Source organism: Tauraco erythrolophus, chromosome W, assembly GCF_009769465.1.
Source record: "Tauraco erythrolophus isolate bTauEry1 chromosome W, bTauEry1.pri, whole genome shotgun sequence".
Taxonomy (NCBI): Eukaryota; Metazoa; Chordata; class Aves; order Musophagiformes; family Musophagidae; genus Tauraco; species Tauraco erythrolophus.
The window spans coordinates 16336907-16351932 of record NC_141497.1 but is presented as its reverse complement, the minus strand read 5'-3'; the positions used below and the strand labels follow the sequence as shown (position 1 = coordinate 16351932).

General features: G+C 42.5%; 1 pseudogene; it reads right to left on the bottom strand.

Annotated features, from left to right (window-relative positions):
• Positions 1–2600: 2600 nt before the first annotated feature.
• Positions 2601–15026, bottom strand: part of LOC147526237 (protein Hook homolog 3-like) — an 83787-nt pseudogene continuing 71361 nt past the window's right edge.

Here is a 15026-nt window from a genome sequence, read left to right as displayed (position 1 = left end):
ATTGACAGTAATTCACTATTTCAAACTCTGCCTAGTAAACCATCCCCAATACAGGAAGCACCTCCTCTTAAAGAGGACAGTGACCTAACAGGAGTGTGGTTTACAGATGCATCATCCCATCGACAAAATGATGAATGGCATTATAAAGCAGTGGCACTGGAAGTAGCCACGGGGAAAAGGCTAAGTGAAACAGGAAAAGGAAGTGCACAGGTAGGAGAACTTAGAGCAGTCCTGCTAGCTGCACAGGAAGGTGCTAGCCACATTTACACTGATTCATACGCAGTTTTCAAAGGAGCCACTGAATGGATAGGTCATTGGGCGACAAATGACTGGCAGGTCAACAGGACTCCAGTCTGGCAAACTGAAAGCTGGAAGCAATTACTAAAGATAGGAGAACAGAGAGTTTTGTATGTCGGTTGGGTAAAGGGACATGATCCATCAGCTTCTATTGCTGCTCAATTTAATCAACAAGTTGACAGCCTCACACGACTACATCAGATTGATGTTGTAACAGATAATCATGAATGGGAGCGATTACTTGAATGGTTGCATGTAAAACGAGGTCACACGGGGCGAGCCGATCTATACCGAGAAGGCATAGCCCGAGGATGGCCCATAACCACAAAATTATGTGAGCAAGTAATAACTGCATGCTCACAATGTCGATTTCGACTTAACAAAGACCATCCAAGTAAAGCACCTCCTTTGCACATCCGTGATCGAAAAACACTGTGGCACACCTGGCAAATTGATTACATAAGTCCACTACGACCCTCAGGGGGTAAAAAATACATCCTGGTGGGAGTAGAAGTTATTTCAGGAATCACCATGGCCACAGATGTTACAGCTGCTACTGGAGAAAATACAGTCCACAGTCTAAAGAAATGGTTTAGCACTCTCCCTCTTCCCGAAGAAATCCAGAGTGACAACGGGACGCATTTTACAGCTACGGTGGTGCAAGACTGGGCCAAAGAAGAAGGCATTCGCTGGGTATTCCACATGCCGTATTACCCCCAGGCTAACGGCATTGTTGAAAGAACAAATGGCCTAGTTAAAAAATTTGCCAAAACCCATGAATCAGGATGGCATCTGCGACTACCTAATGCCATCTACCAATTAAACAATAGATGGAGTGGAGACGGGTGTCCAAAAATGAAAGCTTTCTGCTCTTCTGCCAAAACTTTGGTACCAAAGGCAGATGTGCAACCAGGAGAATATCCTACCAGCTTTCATGCAGGGCAACCTGTGATGGTTAAAATGCCTCAAATTGGAACTGTGGCAATGGTATTAACCACTCCCAAAAATCCTTATGCCTGGGAAGCCAGGGACTGTTCAGGCAAAATACACCGATAATACTCGGTGGATAATACCCTCATTTTAACTAATATTGCCGGTTGCATTTTCAACCGAGCGTGTGTTTTTCTTTTCTTTTGTAGGAACTTCGAATGAATTGTACGTGGACAAGTGGACACGCCTACGCAGATCTCGACTGTATACAAGGCCTATTGACATTTATTCTAGCAGTAATACTGTTTCTGCTGGTCATGGTAATCTGGAAACCTAAATTCTAAAATGATTAATCAGCAAATTGGAATTGTGATACTGTTTTGCATTTTGTCCCTGATTCACAGTCAAAATAACCTGGAATGGCCATGGTCTCAAGCTTACATTCGATACTCAGACAGCATGGGGCGATACCCCAACGGCAATCCTTCGAGTCTGGCCACTGTAGTAATGCATGATTCTGAAATATACCACTCAAATGAGTGGAAATGGGATCAATTGACACAACTCAAAGTAATGTCTCCTTGGCTCTCAGCTGTATCCAAGCTCAATTATGGATGCAATCGATAACCGCCTCAATTATAAGGGAGGGTGAAGAAGGCACCTTACCCACTGAAATTAGAAAAGTGATTTGGGACAATGCAATTGACTTTGAAAGAAAATTCCAATCTTGGTGGTACTTAGTAAATTTCACTTATGACTCCACTACCAACATAGCCACAGCTTTCGTACTGACTATATACAATGCTTCAGTATTCACGGTACACCCCATCATTGCATTAGGATTGAATCACAACGGAACCATACTCTATCCTCTAGAGCATAGAGTATGGGCCCGGAAAAATGGAAACAAATGGCAAACAATTGATATTGACGCATGTATTGTGCGAGAACAACAAAGATTCATTTGTGAAGGTAATACCATCCAAGCCCAAGACACCTGTCTTGACACAGAACAAAATATCTGTCATTTTGAAATCCGTCCCAATGAAAGCACCGAGACAATGCTCATATATATCGGCAAGGGCTGTGTGTGCCTTAGAACTTTGTGTAATTCCGTATCAGTTGACAATGTTGTTGTAAATATGAAAAACTACTCAAATCTTTGTGTGTGTAATTTTGTTGAAATTGTAGGATGCGATTTTACCTACTCAGCACCAGTTATATCTTCTCGATTGCTACAAGCAAATCTCGCCCTAATTCGGGAACTGTCACCAGTGCCTATTGGAATGAATCTTACCTTGATGAGAAAGCTACTGCAACACCAGGATCTAAAGGAACTGCTGACACGAGTTCAGGACAATGGTAAAAGAACTCTAATTACCATACATCATGACATCGATGAAATACACCGTGTCCTGGAACGGGTTACAAGAGACGCAGAACACCAATGGTGGGACACCCTCTTTGGATGGTCACCCACTGCTACAGGAGTTCTCGACAGAATCCTTCACCCTGTTGTTGTTCTTTTAGTCCTAATTATGTTTTGTTTTGTTCTACTGGCAGTGGTGTACGTGAGAATTTGGACAATGATGAAGAGCTTAACCTATTTAGAATCCATATCTAGTGCGCATAACACAGTTGATGTCCCACACACTATGGACATCCCCAAACCTATTTAGGCATTGTGAAACTCGAGTGACTATAGTCACGGGGTGGATTATGTGGGAAAACGACTAAAATCGATGGGGAATGGGAGAACATTGTTCCCTAGAATTCAGCTAATATTAGGGCAGCTCTGACATGAAACACAGCTGCTGCTTCCAGGAATGAACAAGGCCTCAATATCCTTGAGATGGGGAGGAGAGTGATACGAAGGTATCATGGCTCATCCCTGTTATCGGGGACAAGAAACAACGGACAAGGCCCACGCAATACCCTTGAAATGGGGAGTAGAGTGATACGAAGGTATCACGGCTCATCCCTGTTATCAGGGATGAGGCGCCTGGTAAAGATAACCATAAAAATACCATCGAGGAAGTGAACCACAACCGCTGTCTCAGCAGTGATGGCGAAATTGTGTCCTTCAGCTACTAAATCACACCCTCACTCGCCTCTGAGCTGCGACCACCCCTCAAACGAGCAATTTACACCAATCCCAATTAGTGAACACCCCTCACGAGAGGAATTTACACCAATCCTAATAAAAGTTATGTATGACTAGAGTCACTCGAGCTCCACCTAAAAGATACGAAAAAGGTATAAAATGGCAGCAAACAAAGGGGATGTTAGGGAGAAGCCCCCCCACCAGAACGTCTGGGATCAGTCGACAGGCTGAACCTCTCTTCTCCCCCCCATAGGGACGCCTATTGGGTAAGAACTCTGGGTTATGTGCACTTACTTAATTACTTACTAACATCTTGCTAGCTATTTAATATTATCACTGATCAGTAATCGTTTTATATTATCACTGCAGTATTTCAATTAAAGTTGTTTTTGTAGTCAGTCACTATCACCGGCTATCCTCGAACCTGTATTCTGTCACAAATAAAGTATATATGCATGTTTCCGGAAACTTTTGAATTATTATAAGGAGCTGGCCCATAGTATTACTAGTGACGATCCCTTAATAAGTGGGCGAATCACCCTCCGACCTACTGGGCTGCCAAGAAAGGGCAGGGGGAGTCGGACCCAAGGGTCTCGCCTGACTTGGGAGCTGGTATACTGGCCAAATTACCTCCTGTTTGTCTATTAGTGAGGATCCCACAATAAGTCAGACGAATCACCCTCCGACCTGCTGAGCTGCCATAGAGAGGGCAGGGGGAGTCGGACCCAAGGGTCTTGCCTGACTTGGGAGCTGATAGACTGGTCGTTTTGACCTCAAAACGTGACACCAGGAATTCACTGTACTAGATGCAGGAAGTCTGAAGTTGATATGGCTGATAAAACAGCTTAAGTCTTATTCATATAGGTTGAAACCTCAAATAGTCAAATGCAACTCAAAGTTAACTAAAAAACGAACAAAAAAAAGAAACCCATTCCAAGAGCTCATGATTCTTTTTCAAACTACAGCAAAAAAGCAGCATGCATGTAGACATACTATTCGGATGTTTATACTCAACAAGCTTCCTGGAACAGGTTCTTTCATCTTCTGCCTCCTTTCCCTCCAAACTGAGGGAATATTACAACCATCACTTATTTTTGCTTATTGTGTGCAGAGGTCACTCACAAGCTCCTGCTGCTTTTATGGACTTCCAGAAAAGGAAGACGTCATAGGTGCAAGGCAACACAATCAAATATGCCAGTGTTTTCCCAAAATTGAGGTTCCTTCGCCCAGTGTGCAATAAGCCAATCCACACACCGAGTCGAGATATTGCTTTATTACAAAATTGTGCAAGTTTGGGTGCCTGTCCCAAGACAGCACACATCTTCCAACATTCAGTGAACATTTATACAGTATGTATTAGCATATGTACATATTCAGTGTTATTCTCTTAGACTATTATAGAATCATAGAATGGTTTGGGTTGGAAGGGACCTCAAAAATCATCTAGGGCACCCTCCACTACACCAGGTTGCTCAAAGCCTCATCCAACCTGGCCTTGAACACCTCCAGGGATGGGGCATCCACAACTTCTCTGGGCAACCTGTTCCAATGCCTCACCACCCTTAGAGGGAAGAATTTCTTCCTTAGGACTAATCTAAATCTCCCCTCTTTCAGTTTAAAGCCATTGTCCCTTGTCTTATCACTACACGCCCTTGTAAAAAGTCCCTCTCCAGCTTTCTTGTAGGGCCCCTTCAGGTACTGGAAGGCTGCTAGAAGGTCCCCCTGGAGCCTTCTCTTCTCCAGGCTGAACAGCCCCAACTCTCTCAGCCTGTCTTCATAGCAGAGGTGATCCAGCCCTCGGATCAACTTCGTGGCCCTCTTCTGCACCCGCTCCAATAGCTCCATGTCCTTCTGGTGTTGGGGACTCCAGAGCTGAACAGAGTACTCCAGGTGGGGTCTCACGAGAGCAGAGGGGCAGAATCACCTCCCTCGACTTACTGGCCGCGCTGCTTTGGGTGCAGCCCAGGATACGGTTGGCTTTCTGGGCTGCAAGTGTACATTGCTGGCTCATGTTGAGCTTCTCATCCACCAGCACTCCCAAGTCCTTTTCCTCAGGGCTGCTCTCAATCCATTCTCCACCCAGCCTGTATTGTGCTTGGGATTGCCTTGACCCACGTGCAGGACCTTGCACTTGGCCTTGTCGAACTTCATGAGGTTCTCACAGGCCCACCTCTCCAGCCTGTCAAGGTCCCTCTGGATGGCATCCCTTCCCTCCAGTGTGTCCCCCAACACCACACAGCTTGGTGTCATCAGCAAACTTGCTGAGGGTGCACTCGATCCCACTGTCCATTTCACCAACAATGATGTTAAACAGCACCGGCCCCAATACTGATTGATTAATTTTTCTCTCACCTAGCATGCTCAGTCCTTTGCCTCCACCCTTTTCTTTTGGGTCTGGGGTATGTTTAGGGTAGGTGGTCCATGAGTCGGTGGTCACGATCTCCCCCTACTGGAATTACCTTTCCCCATTTATCACTCTTTCTTGCTTACTTAATATTTGTGGTATTCTTCCAATCTCGTTAACCTTTTCTCATAACAAGATGTTTTCCCTATCAGTCTTTGAAGTCCTTTTTTTGGCTCCTTTTTCATGATTAACAGCCAGATGTTTTGGACTTACAAGGACGCGTGTCCTCTTGATGTATTTTTCTAAGACTCCTTCATTATCCCTCGTTATCTATAAAGAAACAAAATCTAGTACATTTTTGCATCAATATTTATGTTCCAGGATGTTCTTTTCTTAAGGACAACTTGATACTTCAAGGATGATTGTGCTTATTTCAAACATTATGTACATATTTGCTTTATATGAAATAAGCTCCTATATACGTACAAGCAGGCTGCTAATCTAAGTCTTAGCAAATTCAAGCAAATCTTCCCTTAAACCTTTAACTCTCTTATGGCTAGACAACACTAGAACGCTCTCAAATTCTTTGAGAGTGGCAACCAGATATTGTTGGTTCCTATATATAATCTGACATCTTTCTCTTCACCCTGCTCCCCCCCCAGATGACATGAATGTAGCTCATGGAGATGTTCTGAGTGCGAGGGAGATTTATCCCTTGCTATAAGAAGGGCTCCTACCTCCACCTTACAAGAACAAGCAAAATTTAACTTCTGCCTTCTCACAAAAGCCACAAAGTTGGAAAGCAATATCGTTTCTAGTCTAGAAGGGAGCTAGACTGCTCAGGTCTGGAAGGGAAAGTGTACCTTGGCTGTGTGCAATATGCCTGGCTCAAATACCCACTCAAATTCCTTGCTTACCTGATCATTTTGTTTACATTGTTTTAACTTTTCTTTTTAACAGAAAAAAATACCTATGTGTCACATTTCCAGCTTTAGCTAATACAATCATTCTAATGAATGGTTCCTGAAAAAGTTTCTTCTTAAGCACTTGATTTCCTGAGATCACACTTCAGTCAGAATTCTTCTTTCAGAATTTCTCTGCAGGTGACATCCCTGCAGTATGAATGCCTAAAACTTGCAGAAAAATATGTGGTTATATAACTATGTTGTAATGGAGGAACCTCTTTCCACTCTTTATTACACAGTAGAGGTGAGGGAAAAGCTTGCAGAATTACCTAAGTTTGGTTTGGAGGTGTCAAAGTTTGTCAATACAAAATTATTGCTACCTAAGACACACGCACAACTCTAGAAGTCAGAATTAAATATCTGACTGAGTGCAAAAAAAACCTTCCCTCTCAATCTGTGTGGAAGGGGGGAGGGGAGAGGAAAAAAAATCTCCGTAAGAGAAGTGAAATCCAGATATTGTTTGCTTTGTAGGAAAAAATTTGAAAGACACATTCAGGATGTTCTTCTTCAGAATGACTAACTAAAGGAAAATTAAGTGGTAAGGTAATATTTTCCAATTACCATATCTAGAAAAACATCAAGTTAATTAAACTCATCAAAAATATTCCAGGAAGTTACTAAGTGGACAGTATCATAGGCAAGAGGACTGAGAAAATGCTAAAGCTATTGGCGCACATCAAAATACCATGAAAACTGCCAAAAACCTCTTGAATTTTCTTGACAATGCTGTGGTATGTGCAAGCTAAGATGTTCATAAAACAGCAACAGAAAAAGTCAACATTAATTCTTTCATACTCTAATGAATATAAAATTGCCAGTATTCCTTACTTGAATAGAAAGCTTCAGACAACTTTCAGAACAAGTATTATTACCATCTCCAGGTGACAACAGAATTGCAAAGGATTCCCAATTGCTTAACTCCAAGGAGAGAAAAGTACCTGAGAGCTGATACGTACTTATTTAAATTTAAAATATTTATAGCTGTGTGCTTTGATATTTTCCTTTGCACTGTAAGTGGGATGCATATTACCTTTACATTAGTTCATTATAGCTTATAGAGCACATGGAAAACATATGGCATGATACAAGCGGTAAGTGTTCCTATCAGGAAAACAAGGATCATTAATATTCCTTTTAATGATGCCTAATTATATATGCAATAGTACCTCAACTCCTCATGGAAGTATACAAACTGAACTGCATACATTCTTGAAGATCAGAAACTAAGCTCCAGCTGCTGGAGAAAGATTCAGCCAGCCAGGTCCCAGGAACAGTACTTAGGAATGGCAGTATGTGCTCTTACGAACTATTCACCATTTCTCTGTAACATCTCCCTCCAGGGTCTCTCTCTCTCTTCCTTTCCCTCTTTCTCTTCTTTTTCAAAGTTTATCAGGACAGCATGTAATGTTGATTTAATAACTAATCATTACAGTTTTGATGTAATTAGTCTTTGGTGCCCCATAAGAAATCCTCTCAAAAATTTATAAGTAGTTATTGTATTGGGAAAATCTGCTTTTCAGCTTTTTTGGTTATATTTTTTTATTACTGAAGATACGAAAAAGAGAGAGTACTCACTGGTAGTTCATCCATACAGCTGCTTACTCCTTGAAGTCACACTCTGAACTCTGTTTCTAATACCAAAATTATTTCTAAAGCTACAAAACTAGCAAGATTCCTTAACGGAAAAGTAATGAAGTTGAGTCCTTCCAATAAAGAAATGTTACAGGGAAGGTTCACTGATGCTCACCACCTGCACTGAAGAGAACCATCCACACAGAGTAAATGATGTGTGCAACAAATATTAAGAATGAATGCTTAAGAACAAAGAACAAAATCCTATAGGTTACCATTAAAACATAGAATAAATGACCTCCTGGAATTAACCAGACTGTATTCAGAGAATTTTCTACAAGGTCCCAGCAGGTTTAAATGTAACACAAATTCTGGGGAATACAGAATTTCTACAAATTTGGAAGTTTTCAAAGAACAAAATATTTATTTGGTCTTACCTGACAATTATTATGAGCAGCAGTGAAGCATAGATTCAATATTACTCTTTTTTGCTCCTACGTATACAGTATCACAAAGCTGAATAGGAATTTTTTTTTGAGAGAACCCAGGAAAACACTATATTATCTAATCATGTGGGAAAAGGAGGAGAAAACTCAAAACAAGACAAAAGAACAGAGACCCAAGAGACAGAAAAGTAAAAGCCAGAAAGAAGGTTTCTAATGAATGTTTGTTCAGTGTATAACCTGTAAGAGCCTTTTGTGACTGAAGCCTTAGCAAAATGGTAACACAAATGATAAAATAATAAGAGCAAGTGGTTTTATTGTAGTGTGAAGACTGTATTAAGAGTTTCTTTTAGACACACATCAAATTAATGGCATCAGTATGCTGAATTAGTAGACAAATCAAGAAGATAAAACCTCTTATTAAAGTCTTGGTATCCCTTTCTTTCACAAATTGATTTTGGCAGTTTGGTAACTGTACTGGAGTACTGGACACTGTACTCCAGGTGTGGCCTCACCAGTGCTGAGTAGAGGAGAAGGAACGCCTCCATCGACCTGCTGGCAGCACTCTTCCTTGTGCAACCCAGGATACTGTTGGTGTTCTTTAGCACAAGGATGCATTGCTGGCTCATGTTCAACTTGGTATCCACCAGCACCAAAATATGCTCCCACCACTTCTATTAAGTGAGTATTTTCACAGAGGGTGAATATAATTGAGAAGTACTCTTCTAGCTTGACTTCTAGGAGGGAGGAGTGTGGCTTTCTGAAAGGTTTGTCATAGCACCATGTGTTCATGTGTGGAAATACACGTTCAAGATCTGTGTGCTGGGTTTGTGTGAAGGGTTTCTGGTGGCAGGAGAGGGGCTTTGCTCCCTGTGACCTCCCTGGTTTTGGAACCGGGTTAGACTTGGTTCTGGCCACCAGATCGGACTGCCATCCCCTTCGGGGTTGAGCCAATCAGCGCCTCTGCGAATTGCCCTATTTAAGTCGGGACAAAGGAACCGGAAAAGGTGCTTTGCCCAGGAGCGAGGAGAGAAGGGAGGAGGGCACTTCCCCCCCGCTCCCCGGCTCCCGGCCAGGGGCTGCCCGCGCCAGGCTGGTGCCACCTGCTGAGGATGGTGGCGGCGGAGCCGCCTGGGGAACTTGGGGAGCGCCTTGCTCCCGGGGTGCCCACTGGGCCGAGTTCACCCAGAGAGGACTGAGAGAAACAGCCACACTGACACCAGGTCAGTGAAGATGGAACGGGACGAGGTGTGCTGGAGTTGAGTTCCCCCTGCAAGCGGTGGCGAGACGGCAGGCGGCCCCCCTGCAGCCAGGACAGACTCGGTGGAGCAGAGACCCACTCGCAGCCCGTGGAGACGAGATGCCTGAGCCTGAGGACGGTCATGTTGGGACACACGACAAGGCAGAGAGGCATCTGGAGTCTGCGTGACGATCCACACTGGAGCGAGTGGCAACAACTCCCTAAGAACCTGAGACTGTGGTAAAGCCCACACTGGGGCAATCCGTGGGGAAGGATTGCTTCCTGTGGGCTGGACTCACGCTGGAGAAGTTTGTGGATTCTTCCTCGTGGTTAGGGGATCCACTGGAGCAGGAGAAAAGGGTGTAAGGACTCCTCCTCCTTTGAGAGAGAAGCAGCAGTAACAGCACGGAATGAACTGACCTGCACTCCCCCAGTCCCTGCCCCCTGTGCCACTGGGGGAGGAGGTAGAGCCGGGAGGAAAAGAAAAGGGGGGGGGAAGGTGTCAGTTTTAAGATTTGGCTTTGTTTCTTTTTATCCTCTTAAGTAACCGGTTTTGTTTCCCTTTGCCCTTTTAAGTAACCGCCAATAAATTGTTTTGTTTTGAGAAAGCCAAGTCTGTTTTGCCCAGGACCATGGTCGGTGGGTGCTCCCTCTGTTCTTGTCTCAAACCTCAGTCCCTTTATTATATTTTTCTCCTCTCCACTTTACTGGAGAAGGAGAGACTGTGTGAGTTTTAGTTGCTGGATCGGCCTAAAACCATGACAGATTGATATACAATTTCCTTATGCTTTGAATAGTGTGTGAGGCTTGACTCTGTGCTCACCCATTTTCATACGTAGTAAATAGAACGAAAGAACCAAATATGTATAGCTTGGTAAATGCCACAAGAGTAGTATCAAGTGTGCACAAAACTGCCTGCATTGTCACTCTAATGAAACAGACACAAGCAGAAGATTGGAGAGGAGGCAAAGAGGAGAACTGATTTGAGTATTAGAAGACAGCAAAACTAAAGAGCCGAAATTACAAAAAAGAATACTGAGGCTTCCTTTCTCCCCCACAAAGTGATGCTTCAGGTTTTGAAACTTGAAAATAACAATCACCTTGGTTTCTATATTCTGAACTGAGGCTTACTTTGCTGTTTTTCATTATGAACTCTGTCAAGCCTTTTACAAGTTTATTGTTTTCCACTAGGGGTTAACTGTTATATAAAGGTAACTAAAAGAGAATGCTTTCATCTGCATACATATTTGAAAATACTTTACACACAAAAATATTATAAATAAATGAAGACATTGATAAACACCACAGAAAAAAATAAGATTAACCTTTTCATTGTTTTTGAGTTTGGAAATTCTTACCATATTATACCAGGCACTAACAATAAACTTCTCTTCCATGTCTCTTTGACTCTTTGTTTTTTCATATTCTTTCTAAAACAAAACAAACTCCATATATTTAAAATTGTTTAACTGCAGAGAACAGTAAATAGAGAAGCACAGTCAACACCCAAAAATGAGAAAACACAAAAGATCTACTAGGAAATACGGAGATTATTACCTTTAATGAACGAAGCATTCTATCATGTTCCTGCAACTGATTTTTCAGTGCCTGAATCTCAGGAGCTGCACCCTGGTTTTGTTTTGGATCTAAGGTGCGGATAACCTATGAAAGGAAAACCACAGTTTGTTTTTAATTCAATGTTAGAAAAGGTGTGAAGGGGTTATAACCACATAAGGCAGATTAAGAGACACAGAAGTGACTTAAAACATGTCAATATAATAAAATAAAAAGACAATCTAAAACGTCAAACAAAGAATACTTAATTTTAAAAGGCTAACACTTAATACAAACACATCTCTCCCCTAATAAGACAGAGGCTCTAAATTGTCAACCAGGATGAAAAAGACCTGTAAAAAACAATCATAGTGTTGCACATCATCTGAAATGTGCTCTAACAGTTTAACAGAACGTCAAATAAGTCTGGTGAAGTTCTCACTGACTGGAAAAGGAGAAACATAGCCCCCATCTTTAAAAAGGGGAAAAAAGAAGACCCAGGGAACTACAGGCCAGTCAGTCTCACCTCTGTGCCTGGCAAGATCATGGAGCAGATCCTCCTGACGACTATGCTAAGGCACATGGGAAATAAGGAGGTGATTGGTGACAGCCAACATGGCTTCACTAAGGGCAAATCCTGCCTGACTAATTTGGTGGCCTTCTATGATGGGATTACAGCATTGGAGGATAGGGGAAGAGCAATTGACATCGTCTACCTGGACTTGTCCAAAGCATTTTACACTGTTCTGCACGACATCCTTGTCTCTAAATTGGAGAGACATGGATTTGAAGGATGGACCATTTGGTGGATAAGGAATTGGCTGGATGGTTGCCCTCAGAGGGTTGCAGCCAACAGCTCAATGTTTAAGTGGAGACCAGTGACGAGTGACGTTCATCATGGGTCGGTATTGGGACTGGTGCTGTTTAATATCTTTGTTGGTGAAACGGACAGTGGGATCGAGTGCACCCTCAGCAAGTTTGCTGATGACACCAAACTGTGCGGCGTGGTCGACACGCTGGAGGGAAGGGATGCCATCCAGAGGGACCTTGACAGGCTGGAGAGGTGGGCCTGTGCAAAGCTCATGAAGTTCTACAAGGCCAAGTGCAAGGTCCTGCACCTGGGTCAGGGCAATCCCAAGCACAAGTACAGGCTGGGTGGAGAATGGATTGAGAGCAGCCCTGAGGAGAAGGACTTGGGGGTGCTGGTTGATGAGAAGCTCAATAGGAGCCGGCAATGTGCGCTGGCATCTCAGAAAGCCAACCGTATCCTGGGCTGCATCAAAAGGAGCATGGCCAGTAGGTCGAGGGAGGTGATTCTGCCCCTCTACTCTGCTCTTGTGAGACCCCACCTGGAATACTGCGTTCAGCTCAGGAGTACCCATCATAAGAAGGACATGGAGCTACTGGAGCGAGTCCAGAGGAGGGCCACGAAGATGATCCAAGGGCTGGAGCACCTCTTCTATGAAGACAGGCTGAGAGAGTTGAGGTTGTTCAGCCGGGAGAAGAGAAGGCTCCGGGATGATCTTATAGCAGCCTTCCACTACCTGAAGGGGCCCTACAGGAAAGCTGGAGAGGGACTTTTTACAAGGGCATATAGTGATAAGACAAGGGGCAATGGATTGAAACTGAAAGAGGGGAAATTTAGATTAGATCTAAGGAAGAAATTCTTCCCTCTGAAGGTGATGAGGCACTGGAACAGGTTGCCCAGAGAAGATGTGGATGTCCCATCCCTGGAAGTGTTCAAGGTCAGGTTGGATGAGGCTTTGAACAACCTGATCTAGTGGAAAGTGTCCCCGCTCATGTCAGGAGGGGTTGGAACTAGATGATTTTTGAGGTCCCTTCCAACCTGAACCATTCTATGATGATGATGTTGATAGGAGGAAACAAGACCTCGGAGGTTCAATATCTTGGGCACAAGGAAGCATTTCCTACCCCGATTTTGCACTGCCACGAGGCCAGAGAATGTGAAACCTTTCCTTGATGCCTTTTTCTCTTCGTAGCTAAGGATTGCCTATCTGTTTCCCCTCAACTCACTCCTCACTGTGAACTCAGGGACTACTTCTATTTGGAAAGAGGCTGTGATTCAGGGATCTGGAGTACCTGTAATGCAAATTTTAGAAAGTTCTGCTACAGCAAAGAAGAATCCATGGCAGTGCCTGTGATGAAGTTTCTGCCACTAAGATGAGGGGAACAACAAACTACTTTCTTATGTGGCATCCATCAGAGGCAGTATTTGAGTGCTAACAAGTATTCAAGAACAATTGCAGTAAAGGCTGAAGTTTTTAAGTTTGTCCTAGAAAATAGCTGAAAAACTTTTTAAAAACATGTGAGCCCTAGCATGGTCATGACTTCAGCCAAACTGCATCACTCACTGATGAGCCTTGAAGAACTTTCACCAAGAAACAGGTTATCATAACATCAGCAAGGAGTTAACACCATCTCTATGTTATCCACTGATACTTGTGACTCTTAAGGAGCTTTGTCTGGGTAACTCCAATATAAATCTGTATCAGTGGTGTATATATGTCTACAGAAGTAGTACAAAGGGTTTTGGTTAGATAGTAGTCACGAGTATAGATATTTAATTTAGTTTTATTCCTACAGAGTGAAAATGTGGTACAGCCTGTTAGGGAAGAATTGTTAACTTGGAAGCCAGACACTTGCACTTTTGGCCTTTTCCAAATACTTTTTGTATCGTTCTTCCATTTGCTTCATTTCTTCATCTTTTTTCCGCAAAGCTTCTTGTAATTCTTCAATTTTGAGTGCTTTATGTCAGGATTAGAAGATAAAATTATTACATTAAATCTATTTACATGCATTTAAACAGATATTAAACTCAGCCAGTACTTTATTTCCGTTAAGAAAAGCTTGCATGAGGAATGAAAAGTGCTTATTGATGTAGTGGACACAATAAGTTCAATTCAAAACCTCAGAAACGTATATGAAAAATGCATATTAAAAAAGGTATATTGTAGGTCAAATCAACAGAAGTTCAACAGTCCTAAGTGACAAACAAGAATCTTGCTCATATCTGCCCAAAGGTAGTAATGAACAAAATTCTTCAAAATTGTGACATGAAAACACTCCAATTATGTTTTGTTCACATCATCCTCAAGAAGTGATGCAGACCAACAGGATAGTTTCACTGTACATGCAATTTCTTGTGTTGATTTAAAGAATGTGCCAGCCACTACTACTTGTGCAAGCTATACATCATACTTGCATCTCAGAGAAAGATCAAATTTGTCACCATTGATCAAATACTATATAACATTGGTGTCTAGTTCTCAATGATAAATATCTGACAACTCTTAATTTATCTGTTTTGTAACCTCATTTTTCAGTTTTCATTTATGTTTGTCTTATTTACAATTTTCTCTCTAAGCATAAGGAAAATACTAAGATGATGACTAAGATTTCTTCCACTGATCTGTTACAGAACCAATTGCAGATATTCATCAAGACTATAGAATCTGTTTTTCAAAATTTTGTATAATTCTGGCACAAACTTCTTGGCCATAATTCAGTCCAGTTCAAATAATCCTAAGAAACAATCCACACACCATTTGTCCTATTC